Below are 14,137 nucleotides of genomic sequence, written 5' to 3'. Positions count from 1 at the left end.
AACTCTCACATCCATACATGACCACTGGAAAAACCATAGCTTTAACTAGATGGACCTTTGTTGGCAAAGTAATGTCTCTGCTTTTTAATATGCTGTCTAGGTTGGTCATAGCTTTTCTTCCAAAGAGCAAGTGTCTTTTAATTTCATGACTGCAGACACCATCTACAGTGATTTTGGAGCCCCCCAAAATAAAGTCAGCCACTGTTTCCATTGCTTCCCCATCTATTTGCCATGAAGTAATGGGACCGGATGCCATGATCTTTGTTTTCTGAATGTTGAGTTTTAAGCCAACTTTTTTACTCTCGTCTTTCACCTTCATCAAGAGTCTCTTTAGTTCTTTGCTTTCTGCCATAAGGGTGGTGTCATTTGCATATCTGAGGTTATTGATATTTCCTCTGGCAATCTTGATTCCAGCTTGTGCTTCATCCAGCCTAGTGTTTCTCATGATGTACTCTGCATATAAGTTAAATAAGAAAGGTGACAATATACAGCCCTGACGAACTCCTTTTCCTATTTGGAACCAGTCTGTTGTTCCATGTCCAGTTCTAACTGTTGCTTCCTGAGCTGCATACTCAGGCGATTTCTCAGGATTTCTCAGGAGGCAGGTCAGGTGGTCATGTATTTCCATCTCTTTCAGAATTTTCCACAGTTTGTTGTGATCCACAAGTCAAAGGCTTTGGCATAGCCAATAAAGCAGAAGTAGACGTTTTTCTGGCACTCTCTTGCTTTTTCGATGATCCAAGGTTGTTTGCAACTTGATCTCTGGTTCCTCTGCCTTTTCTAAATCCAGCTTGAACATCTGGAAGTTCATGGTTTATATACTGTTGAAGCCTTGCTTGGAGAATTTTGAGCATTACCTTGTCAGTGTGTGAGATGAGTGCATTTGTGCAGTAGTTTGAGCATTCTTTGGCATTGCCTTTCTTTGGGATTGGAATGAAAACTGATATTTTCCAGTCCTTTGGCCACTGCTGAGTTTTCCAAATTTGCTGGCATATTGAGCACAGCACTTCACAGCATCATCTTTTAGGACTTGAAATAGCTCAACTGGAATTCCATTACCTCCACTAGCTTTGTTCGTCGTGATGCTTCCTAAGGCCCACTTGACTTCACATTCCAGGATATCTGGCTCTACGTGAGTGATCACACCATCATGATTATCTGGGTCATGAAGATCTTTTTTGGGTAGTTCTTCTGTGAATTCTTGCCACCTCTTCTTAATATGTTCTGCTTCTGTTAGGTCCATACCATTTCTGTCCTTTATTGTACCCTTCGTTGCATGAAATTGCCCCTTGGTATCTCTAATTTTCTTGAAGAGATCTCTAGTCTTTCCCATTCTATTGCTTTCCTCTATTTCTTTGCATTGATCACTGAGGAAGGCTTTCTTATCTCTCCCTGCTCTTCTTTGGAACTCTGCATTCAAATGGGTATATCTTTCCTTTTCTCCTTTGCCTTTCATTTCTATTTTCACAGCTGTTTGTAAGGCCTCCTCAGACAACCATTTTGCCTTTTTGCATTTCTTTTTCTTGGGGATGGTGTTGATTCCTGTCTCCTGTACAATGTCACAAACCTGCGTCTGTAGTTCTTCAGGTACTCTGTCTATCAGATCTAATCCTTTGAATCCATTTCTCATTTCCACTGTAAGGGATTTGATTTAGGTCATACCTAAATGGTCTAGTGGTTTTCCCTACTTTCTTCAATTTAAGTCTGAATTCCGCAATAAGGAGTTCATGATCTAAGCCACAGTCAGCTCCTGGTCTTGTTTTTGCTAACTGTATAGAACTTCTCCTTCTTTGGCTGCAAAGAATATAATCAATCTGATTTCAGTGTTGACCATCTGGTGATGTCCATGTGTAGAGTCTTCTCTGTGTTTTTGGAAGAAGGTGTTTGCTATAACACAGAAAACTAACCAATATGATCACATGGACCACAGCCTTGTCTAACTCAATGAAACTACGAGCCATGCCATGTTGGGCTACACAAGACGGACAGGTCATGGTGGAGAGAGTTCTGACAAAACACCGTCCACTGGAGAAAGGAATGGCAAACTACTTCAGTATTCTTGCCTTGAGAACCCCATGAACAGTATAAAAAGGCAAAAAGTTAGGACACTGAAAGATGAACCCTCCAGGTCCGTAGGTGCCCAATATGCTACTGGAAATCAGTGGAAAACTAACTCCAGAAAGAAAGAAGAGATAGAGCCAAGGCAAAAACAACACCCAGTTGTGGATGTGACTGGTGATGTGAGTAAGGTCCGATGCTGTAAAGAGCAATATTGTGTAGGAACCTGGAATGTTAGGTCCATGAATCAAGGCAAATTGGAAGTGGTCAAACAGGAGATGGTAAGAGTGAACATCAAAATTTTAGGGATCAGTGAACTAAAATGGACTGGAATGGGTGAATTGAACTCAGATGAACATTATATCTACTACCATGGGCAAGAATCCCTTAGAAGAAATGCAGTAGCCATCATAGTCAACAAAAGAGTCTGAAATGCAGTACATGGATGCAATCTCAAAAACAACAGAATGATCTCAGTTCATTTCCAAGGCAAACCATTCAAATCACAGTAATCCAAGTCTGTGCCCCGACCAATAATGCTGAAGAAGCTGAAGTTGATTGGTTCTATTAAGACCTACAAGACCTTCTAGAACTAACACCTAAAAAAGATGTCCTTTTCATTATAGGAGGACTTCCCTGGTGGCTCAGATGGTAAAGCATCTGCCTACAATGTGGGAGACCTGGGTTCAATCCCTGGGTTGGGAAGATCTCCTGGAGAAGGAAATGGAAACCCACTCCAGTATTCTTGCCTGGAAAAATCCCATGGATGGAGGAGCCTGTAGGCTACAGTCCATGGGGTCGCAAAGAGTTGAACTTGACTAAGCGACTTCACTTTTTCATTATAGGGGACTGGAATGCAAAAGTAGAAAGTCAAGGAATACCTGGAGTAACAGGCATATTTGGCCTTGGAGTATGGAATGAAGCAGGGCAAAGGCTAATAGAGTTTTGCCAAGAAAACGCACTGGTCACAGCAAGCACCCTCTTCAAACAACACAAGAGAAGGCTGTGTACAGGGCACTGCTTTAATCTTGTCTCAGGTAATATAATGAGAACCTTGTCCTTGGGCTTCCCTGGTAGGTCAGATAGTAAAGAATCCACCTACAGTGCAGGAGACCCAGGTTTGATCCCTGGGTTGGGAAGATACCCTGGAGAAGGGAATTGCTACCCATTACAATAATCTTGCCTGGAGAATTCCGTGGACACAGGAGCCTGGTGGTCTGCAGCCCGTAGGGTTGCAAAGTGTCAGATATGACTAAGTGACTAACACACACGATCTGATGAGTTTGAGGTTCCTTTAATCTGGAATGAAGAATAGTGACATCTTCCTCCTTAAAAAAACTAGGAGTAAAACTACCATATGATCCAGCAATCCCACTCCTAGGCATATACCCTGCAGAAACCAAAATTGAAAAGGATACATGTATCCCATTGTTCATCACAGCACTATTTACAATAGCTAGAATATGGAAGCAACCTAGATATCCATCAACAGATGAATGGATAAAGAAGTTGTGGTACATATTCAAAATAGAATATTACTTAGCCATAAAAAGAAATGCATTTGAGTCAGTTCTAATGAGGTGGATGAACCTAGAGCCTATTATACAGAGTGAAGTCAGTCAGAAAGAGAAAGATAAATATCATATACTAACACATATATACAGAATCTAGAAAAATGGTACTGAAGAATTTATTTACAGGGCAGCAATGGAGAAATGGACAGAGAGAATAGACTTATGGACATGGGAAGAGGGGAGGACAGGGTGAGATGTATGGAGAGAGTAACATAGAAACTTACTGTGTTTCTATGAAGTAAAATAGATAGCCAATGGGAATTTGCTGTATGTCTCAGGAAACTCAAACAGGGGCTCTGTATCAAGCTAGAGGGGTGGGATAGGGGGGAAGATGTGAGGGAGGTTCAAGAGAGAGCAGATATACATATACCTATGGATGGGGAAACAGTGAAAACAGTGTCAGATTTTATTTTTTGTGGCTCCAAAATCACTGCAGATGGTGACTGCAGCCAAGAAATTAAAAGACGCTTACTCCTTGGAAGGAAAGTTATGACCAACCTAGATAGCATATTGAAAAGCAGAGACATTACTTTGCCAACCAAGGTCCGTGTAGTCAAGGCTATGGTTTTTCCTGTGGTCATGTATGGATGTGACAGTTGGACTGTGAAGAAGGCTGAGCGCTGAAGAATTGATGCTTTTGAACTGTGATGTTGGAGAAGACTCTTGAGAGTCCCTTGGACTGCAAGGAGATCCAACCAGTCCATTCTGAAGGAGATCAGCCTTGGGATTTCTTTGGAAGGAATGATGCTGAAGCTGAAACTCCAGTACTTTGGCCACCTCATGTGAAGAGTTGACTGATTGGAAAAGACTCTGATGCTGGGAGGGATTGGGGGCAGGAGGAGAAGGCGACGACAGAGGATGAGATGGCTGGATGGCATCACTGACTTGATGGACGTGAGTCTGAGTGAACTCCAGGAGTTGGTGATGGACAGGGAGGCCTGGCGTGCTGCAATTCATGGGGTCGCAAAGAGTCGGACACGACTGAGCGACTGAACTGAACTGATGGCTGATTCCTATTGAGGTTTGACTGAAAGCAACAAAATTCTGTAAAGCAATTATCCTTCAATTAAAAAACCAAATAAACAAATAAAAAGAATGATGTCATCTTCCATTTATGGGGGGGTTAGTCCTTTTGTTATTGTTGTTCAGTCACTAAGTCATGTCCCACTTTTTGTGACCCCATGCACTGCAGTGTGCCAGGCTTCCTTGTCCTTCACTCTCTCCCAGACTTTGCTCAAATCCATATCCATTGAGTCAGTGATGCTATCTAACCCTCTCATCCTCTGTCATTCTCTTTTCTTTTTGCCGTCAATCTTTTCCACCATCAGGGTCCTTTCCAGTGAGTGTGCTCCTTGCGTCAAGTGGCCAGAGTATTGGAGCTTCAGCATCAGTCCTTCCAATTAATATTCAGGATTGATTTCTTTTAGGACTGACTGGTTTGATCTCCTTGCAGTCCAAGGGACTCTCAAGAGTCTTCTCCAGCACCACAACTTGAAAGCATCAGTTCTTCGGCACTCAGCCTTCTTTGTGGTCTAACTCTCACATCCATACATGACTATTGGAAAAACCATAGCTTTGACTACATGGACCTTTGACGGCAAAGTGATATCTCGGCTTTTTAACATGCTGCCTAGGCTTGTCATAGCTTTCCTTCCAAGGAGCAAATGTCTTTTAATTTCATGGCTGCAGTCACCATCCACAGTGATTTTGGCGCCCAAGAAAATAAAGATACTGTTTTATCTCTTGAGGTGGAACCAGGACCCTGCCCAAAGTCTGCACTATTGTTTCCTGGCTGCTCTCTGTTGTCTCTGAATCCCCTCCTTTCCCTGATTAGCAACTGTTTGAATCTAACCTTTGGGACTCAGGGAAGGTCATGGACGCTGGAGTCTGTTCCCCAAAAACAAGGAACAAGAGACATGGAAAGGCTTCTATGCCCAGGATCACCAGAGGCTCCTGCTTAGTTTCACTTTCTTATTACAACCAGACAGATGGACAGCTTTCTAGAGGCAAGAACAATGGTATTGTGGTATATTCTGGCCAGCTTGTGGTTTCTAGATTCAGACTCAAAAGACCAGTGACTTTCTATATTATATCTGCAGCAAGCCCTAACAGAAAATAAAGTTTGTGGAAGAACGAATGGGGATCAACTCCATGGTCAGAAAATGGGCAGAGGAATTCCTTGATGACTCATTCAGTGGTTAGGACTTCATGCTTTCACTGCCAAGGGCATGGGTTCAATCCTTTGTCTGGGAACTAAGATCCCACACGGTGTAGCCAAAAAAAAAAAGTGGGTTTCTCAAGAAAATGTGCAAGGAAATGGGGATTCTGACCCAGATGTTGTGGCTGCCCTTGTTTATGCTCCCAGAGGCCAGCCATGTGCCAAAGCCCTTATCATAATGTGTTTATTATAATAGACTATTTCCTTATCCATCTCTTCTACTGGAACTGAGTTCCTAGAATGCATTCACTGTCCTTTACTCTCCTTTGTTGTCCCAGCTTCTAGAACAACCCCAATGCTCAATGTAGACTGAGTAAATGCAGGAATGAATGGACATAACACAAATGTAAATAAGTGTAGAACATATAGAATGCTCTAGGGTCAATAGCCAAGTTACATTCCTAAGAGGTTACTCCAAATTAACTTTGAATCATAAACTCTGTCCTCCAATTTATTGGCTATATAGTTTACCAAACTTGGGCAAATTATTAACATTTATAAGTCTTATTTTTCTGATCTATGTAACAAAAATGTTAATAACACCTACTTCATAGATGAAAAAATTAAATTGGAACATTAAGAAATGCAGAGATGTTGCTCAAAGGATATAAACAAATAGTATAACATGAATAGGTTCTGGGAAACTAATGTACAGTGTGGTGATTATAGTTAATAATCAGATCAGATCAGATCAGTCACTCAGTCGTGTCCGACTCTTTGCGACCCCATGAATTGCAGCACGCCAGGCCTCCCTGTCCGTCACCAACTCCTGGAGTTCACTCAGACTCATGTCCATCCAGTCAGTGATGCCATCCAGCCATCTCATCCTCTGTCGTCCCCTTCTCCTCCTGCCCCCAATCCCTCCCAGCATCACAGTCTTTTCCAATGAGTCAACTCTTCGCATGAGGTGGCCAAAGTACTGGAGTTTCAGCTTTAGCATCATTCCTTCCAAAGAAATCCCAGGGCTGATCTCCTTCAGAATGGACTGGTTGGATCGCCTTGCAGTCCAAGGGACTCACAAGAGTCTTCTCCAACACCACAGTTCAAAAGCATCAATTCTTCGGCGCTCAGCCTTCTTCACAGTCCAACTGTCACATCCATACATGACCACAGGAAAAACCATAGCCTTGACTACACGGACCTTGGTTGGCAAAGTAATGTCTCTATCTAGGTTGAATATACTATCTAGGTTGGTCTAAATTTCCTTCCAAGGAGTAAGCGTCTTTTAATTTCATCCTGCAATCACCATCTGCAGTGATTTTGGAGCCCAGAAAAATAAAGTCTGACACTGTTTCCATTGTTTCCCCATGTATTTCCCATGAAGTGATGGGATCGGATGCCATGATCTTCGTTTTCTGAATGTTGAGCATTAAGCCAACTTTTTCACTCTCCACTTTCACTTTCATCAAGAGGCTCTTTAGTTCCTCTTCACTTTCTGCCATAAGGGTGGTGTCATCTGCATATCTGAGGTTATTGATATTTCTCCCGGCAATCTTGATTCCAGCTTGTGTTTCTTCCAGTCCAGCGTTTCTCATGACGTACTCTGCATAGAAGTTAAATAAGCATGGTGACAATATACAGCCTTGATGTACTCCTTTTCCTATTTGGAACCAGTCTGTTGTTCCATGTCCAGTTCTAACTGTTGCTTCCTGACCTGCATACAAATTTCTCAAGAGGCAGATCAGGTGGTCTGGTATTCCCATCTCTTTCAGGATTTTACACAGTTTATTGTGATCCACACAGTCAAAGGCTTTGGAATAGTCAATAAAGCAGAAATAGATGTTTTTCTGGAACTCTCTTGCTTTTTCCATGATCCAGCGGATGTTCGCAATTGATCTCTGGTTCCTCTGCCTTTTCTAAAACCAGCTTGAACACCAGGAAGTTCACGGTTCACATATTGCTGAAGCCTGGCTTGGAGAATTTTGAGCATTACTTTAGTAGCGTGTGAGATGAGTGCAATTGTGCGGTAGTTTGAGCATTCTTTGGCATTGCCTTCCTTTGGGATTGGAATGAAAACTGACCTTTTCCAGTCCTGTGGCCACTGCTGAGTTTTCCAAATTTTCTGGCATATTGAGTGCAGCACTTTCACAGCATCATCTTTCAGGATTTGGAATAGCTCAACTGGAATTCTATCACCTCCTCTAGCTTTAATACTGTATTATATATTTGAAAGTTGCTAAGAGAGTAAATCCTAAATGTTTTCAGCACAAAAAAGAAGTGGTGACTGCATGCCATGATGGAGGGGTTAACTACTAAGAACTGCTGCCTAGTCACTAAGTCACTTCAGTCATGTCCGACTCTTTGAGACCCCATGGGCCATAGCCTGCCAGGCTTCTCTGTCCATGGGATTCTCCAGGCAAGAATACTAGAGTGGATAGCCATGCCCTCCTCCAGGGGACCTACTCAGCCCAGGGATCAAACCCAAATCTGTTGAGTCTCCTGCATTGGCAGGCAGTTGTTGATCACTAACGATACGTAGGAATCTATTAATAATTGCTATGGTGGTAATCATTTTGCAGCATATAATTGTATCAGGTCAATCTCTTGGACGGTTTAAGCTTACACAATGTTATATGTCAATTACATCTAATACACCTCGGGAAAAAACCAGAGCATGAAGTACATAGTCCAGTGTCCTGCCTGCATGGTGCACCTACCCAATAAGTATTAGCTGCTATAATTATGATAAGCTTCTGGTCCTATGTTTCAAAGGCTTTTAACTCATACTTGAGTGACATTAGAGCATCTGTAGGTGGAGTGACATTAGAGCAGCTGTAGGTGAGAGGAATAGGAAAACATGTCTTCAGTGTGGCCAGAATGGGGCAAGGCCACCAGCATGAAGATCAGGCAATTAGGTGACAAGCCCCAGCAGGGTCCTGGGCCCTGGTCAGACCACAGAGGAATAGCAGGTTCTGCACAGTGGCACAGCCAGTGTGCCCTGAAGATAGTGTGGGCTTCTCACAGAGAAAGTTCTGGAAAGGATGTTAAAGGTACCCATACCAACACCAACCTTCATAGTCAAGCACCCTTTACTCAGCACAGCCTCAAAGAACAACTTCTGAACTGAAGCTGCACTATGACTCCTGGGAATGCTAATCACTTCAATGCTATGGGCTTCTCCTATACAAAAAATCTGCTATTTTTTGTGACTATATTGATATAAAGATACATTATTATGTACTAAAAAATTTCTCTTTTGTCTAAAAATTGTTGTTTTTTTTTCCTTCTGGTTTTAAAAGAAATGGGAGCAAAATTGTGGGCACAGACACCATGGCTACTCTCCCTAAAGATCAGTGGCCCTGCTCTGGAGAAGTAGGAGAAGCAGATGAATCGGGGGCAAGGGGTCACCAGTTGCTTTGAAGTGGAGAGAGACAAGAAAGCCACCAGATCAAGAACTGGGTGTTTGTCCCCTACCTCTTCCAGAACAGCACTGGAACATCATATTCTAAGACAGGGTTTCTCAACCTCAGCACCGTTGCCATTTTGGACAGGATAATTCTTCCTTGTGTTGTGTGTGTTCATGGCAGGGGTTGGGGTGTACCATGCACCCTAAGATATTTAGTAGCATCTTTGGCCTGGACCCACTAGATGCCAGTGGCAAGCCCTTGCCCTCACCTTCAGTTGTGACGACCCAAAATGACTCCAGACATTGCCAAATGTCACCAGCAGGGTAAAAATCACCCCCAGTTAAGACCTGCCATTTTAAGGGTGTTGTTCAGATCCCACCAGGGAAGCTGCAACTAAGGACAATTCTGGCTGACGTGGAGAGTGGGTGGGATAGATGTGCCATCTCCACGTGGAGACAGAGGAAGCCAGTCCTCCTCCTCCATGCGATGGACCACAAATCGGATCTCAGCTCTCCCAGTAAGCGGGGGCCCCACCACTGGCGATGGAGAAAATTTCCCAGAGTGCTAAGGTCCAGGCAGTGGGAGGAGCTCAGGGCTGCGGTCAGGCTTGCAGAGAGTGGGTGCACTGAGTCAGCCACAGCACAGCCCTGCAGAGTCACCCTGTTCCTGGGGCTCGGTGCAGCGTTTGCCCATGAATCTATTATTTAGTTTCTGAAACTTAAATGCAAGAGTTTTGCTTCTACTCATCTATTCAGCAATGCCTGGAAGCATGCCTCCCAAACCTGCTGCAGGAAGCCTTCCCTAACTTCTCTCCACTCCCGGACTACTGCCCCAGCATGCCTCACAGCCATAACACGGTTTCCTCATCCAAAAGCCCATAAAGTCCCATGACTTCTCTACTCCATCAGTAGCACAGAGTTAGTGCTCACAGCACAATCTGTTGAGTGAAAAATAAATAAATAAACACATGCATAAATTAATGACCATAAAGATTCTCTCATTGACTTTTTAAAATAAATCCATAACTGGTTAGAACTCTTTGGCAACATTATGCTGATCCTATTTGGATTCCTGAAAAGAAGGCTGTCCTGATGCAGCTTCGATACTTGGATTGGATGTGAAAGAAGGGTGATTTTGCCTAAGCAGGTCAAGGCCAAGCCCAAGATAGCCTGGAGGTGCCCAAGGAAACTCCGGAGCACTTTTCGTGAGGTTTTAGTGACTGCGTGGTGCAGTGCTTGAGTACAACCGCAGAAGAACCGGCTGAAGAAAAGAGGAGAGGCAGAAGGAAAAGAATGGTTGTTGATTGGCTGGCTGGTTGATTGACGCTGCGTAGGCTACACAGAACAGCAGAGCACGTTGTTTGAACTGGGGCAACGGTGGTCTGTCAGTGCCCTGCTTGGCAGCCATTAGCACATCACTTCCTCTCTCTCAGACTCCGTGTCCCCTTCTGACTCTGAGAGGATTGCAAAAATACTCAAAAGTGTATGTGGCTTCCTGTTATGTGCGCCTGTGAATGAACTCACACGACTCGGGCAGGTACAGCTCTAGCAAACTCACCTCATACCTTCTCCCAAGACCCCTTGGAATTCTCAGAAAGGTGAAGGGGCAGCAGGGGGTGGGGGGAGGTTTTGATGGGGACAGTAGGGGGGATGTTAGTTTGGGGCCTTCTCCCACCCCCTCCCCCGCCCCCCGCCATTAAGGGTCAATGAATGACTCTTCATTCTTTATGGCAAAAAGTAAAGAAGAACTAAAGAGCCTCTTGATCCAAGTGAAAGAGAGTGAAAAAGTTGGCTTAAAGTTCAACATTCAGAAAACTAAGATCATGGCATCTGGTCCCATCACTTCATGGCAAATAGATGGGGAAACAGTGGAAACAGTGGCTGACTATATTTTTCTGGGCTCCAAAATCACTGCATATGGTGACTACAGCCATGAAATTAAAAGACGCTTACTCCTTGGAAGGAAAGTTGTGACCAACCTAGACAGCATATTAAAAAGCAGAGATATTACTTTGTCAACAAAGGTCCGTCTAGTCAAGGCTATGGTTTTTCCAGTAGTCATGTATGGATGTGAGAGTTGGACTATAAAGAAAGCTGAGTGCCGAAGAATTGATGCTTTTGAACTGTGGTGTTGGAGAAGACCCTTGAGAGTCCCTTGGACTGCAAAGAGATCCAACCAGTCCATCCTAAAGGAGATCAGTCCTGGGTGTTCATTGGTAGGACTGATGTTGAAGCTGAAACTCCAATACTTTGGCCACCTCATGCGAAGAGTTGACTCATTTGAAAAGACCCTGATGCTGGGAAAGATTGAAGGCAGGAGGAGAAGGGGACGACAGAGGATGAGATGGTTGGATGGCATCACCAACTGAATAGACATGGGTTTGGGTGGACTCTGGGAGTTGGTGATGGACAGGGAGGCCTGGTGTGCTGCGATTCATGGGGTCGCAAAGAGTCGGACAGGACTGAGCCGCTGAACTGAACTGAACTGAATGACTCAGGACTTCCCTGGTGGTCCCGTGGTTAAGATTGCCTTCCAATGAAGGGAGTGAGGGTTCGATCCCAGGTTAGGGAGCTAAGATCCTACATGCCCAGTGGCCAAAAAAACAAAACATGAAAGAGAAGAAGTATTATAACAAATTCAATAAAGACTTTGAAATTGGTCAACATCAGAAAACAGTCTTAAAAAAAAAAGTCAGTGACTCAAAGAGTGTTCTCTGCCTGATGACTGAATATTCTAAGTTTGTCTGGATATCAATCTGGACCTGATGAGGCTATGGAAACCACTTCTGTAATTGCTTTACAACACTTTTCTGGGAAATTGTCCTTGTATGAGGCCCAACATGGAAAAAAATTAGAACTTAAGAGTGGAGAAAAACTTATCTTCCTTGAGAACAGCTGGTTCTTCACTCTGATGAGTGTGTGACTTCTGTGAAGCATGTCAGCTATGGCTGATAGAACGCACAGAGCCTGATCAAAATACATCTTTTGCTGTAAAGCACTTTGTGTCACTTACATAAAGTGCTGGGGCAAAAAATCAAATAAGCAGGTACACAGTGGGCTAAGATTCCTGTGTGTCAGAGATGAGTCACTAGCATATTAAAGATATACATAGAAATGTGACATCCCAGAGATATTGTAGAGAAGGGGCTTCCCAGATGGAGGTGGAAAAAGCCCCACCTCAGGGCATATCCAGATGGGGGAAGTGACTTTATCCCAGGGGAATCCCTGGTCAGTAAAATTCTGTAACTCTCAGACTTCCCTGGTGGCCCAGTTAAGATTCTGAACTCCCAATGCAGGGGGTCCAGGTTCAACCTTTGGTCGGGGAACTAGATCCCACATGCCTCAACCAGGAGTTCACATGCTGCAATTAAGACCTGGCATGGCCAAATAAATAATTTGTTTTTAAGTCTATGACTCTTATAGTGGCAGAAGAATGCCTACAAGCCCCTTTTTGAAGGAAGAATAAACTCTTAATGAAGCTTCTGCATGAGTCAGCACTGGTATGAGAAGACGGGCCACAAGCTTTTCTTCTGATTGGAAGAGTCTATCAGTTCAATGCATGGGCTGTAATTTCACCAAAACACTTGCTCAAAGAGGCATTCTGTTGAGGTGTGGCATTTTATAGCGCTTTACAGTTTGCAAAGAGCTTCCAATGCATCCTCTCATTTGATTCTCACAACCCAGTTTCCAGAGAGGAGATGGAGGCTCAGTGAGATTACATGACTTGTCCCAGGTCCCCTTGTAAATGGGAGAATGAAACTCTCCTCTCCTGGTCGAGGGCAGTTGCTGGCAGGTGCATTCCTGTGTGTACAGGGACAGCCTGTCATCTTTCTGGAGCAGAGCAGCAGAGCAGGAGGAGGCTGGCACAGAGGGAACAGCAGTAGGAAGGAGGATTTCTGGGGGGAAATGAATCCCTTGGCCCTCTGACTCCATCCACCCCCCACACAGCCTCCTGCTCCCCAACTTGCCCCCTAGGTTTGTTTCCTAACACTTCCAGTCAACTGACTCCAGCCATTGGGATTGTCCAGGTCTCTCCAAACATGGCTGGGGAATCTGTCTTCCCCATGTTTATATCCGTAGAAGTTTCTAACAAAGCAATATGCACATGAAAACCAAAACATCTCAGAGTAGTGGCCTTTTAATTTGGGTGCTGAGACCGAGGCTTTGAGGAAAATGACAAGACAGTTCACTGAATAAAGACAGATATGTGCCCAGACCCTACCACTCCCTACTGGCTTCAGGTGTGCTAAAGATGTGGAAAAAAATCACAGCTTTCAAAAATAGAGTCTTCAACTTATTTCCCAAGCTGTTTTTTTTTTTTTTTTTTTTTGCTTCTATGAGATGGTGACAGAAGTTTTAAAAAAAATTTTAAAAGGGGAGGAGGAGCTAAGATGGTGGTGGAGTAGGACGGGGAGAACACTTTCTCCCCCACAAATTCATCAAAAGAACAGTTAAACGCCGAGTAAATTCCACAAAACAACTTCTAAATGCCGGCAGAGGACATCAGGCACCCAGAAAAGCAACCCAAGTCTTTGAAAGGAGGTAGGAAAAAATATAAAAGACAAAAAAAGGGACAAAAGAGGGAGGGATGGAGTTCCGTCTCTGGAAGGGAGTCTTAAAAAGAAAGAAGTTTCCAAACACCAGGAAACCTTCTCACTGCTGAATCTGTGCCAAGCCTTGGAAGCACAGAGGGCAACATAACAGGGAGGAAAAATAAATAAACAATTAAAACCCGCACATTGCGAGCCCTACGGTAACTCCCCCAGCGGAGAAGCAGCGCAGAAGCCTGCATCCACCATTAGCAAGCGGGGGCTGGGCAGGAAGGCTCGGCGCGGGCTGCATCACAAGAATCTGGCCTGAATACCCCGAGCACTATCTGAGCGAAATAATTTGGGCTAGCAAACCAGACTGTGGGATATCTACCACGCGAAAAGCCAGCCT

The 14,137-nt window shown here is 44.0% G+C and overlaps 1 protein-coding gene across 12 annotated transcripts in view; it reads right to left on the bottom strand.

The window, feature by feature from the left end:
* Positions 1-14,137, bottom strand: part of LOC147373751 (solute carrier family 23 member 2-like) — an 87,590-nt gene that overhangs the window by 58,549 nt on the left and 14,904 nt on the right. The window lies entirely within an intron of this gene.

The sequence above is a fragment of the Bos grunniens genome, chromosome 4, assembly GCF_055505025.1.
Source record: "Bos grunniens cultivar Pamir isolate PY7600 chromosome 4, Bosgru_T2T1.0, whole genome shotgun sequence".
Taxonomy (NCBI): Eukaryota; Metazoa; Chordata; class Mammalia; order Artiodactyla; family Bovidae; genus Bos; species Bos grunniens.
This window is presented reverse-complemented; position numbering and strand designations above follow the sequence as displayed.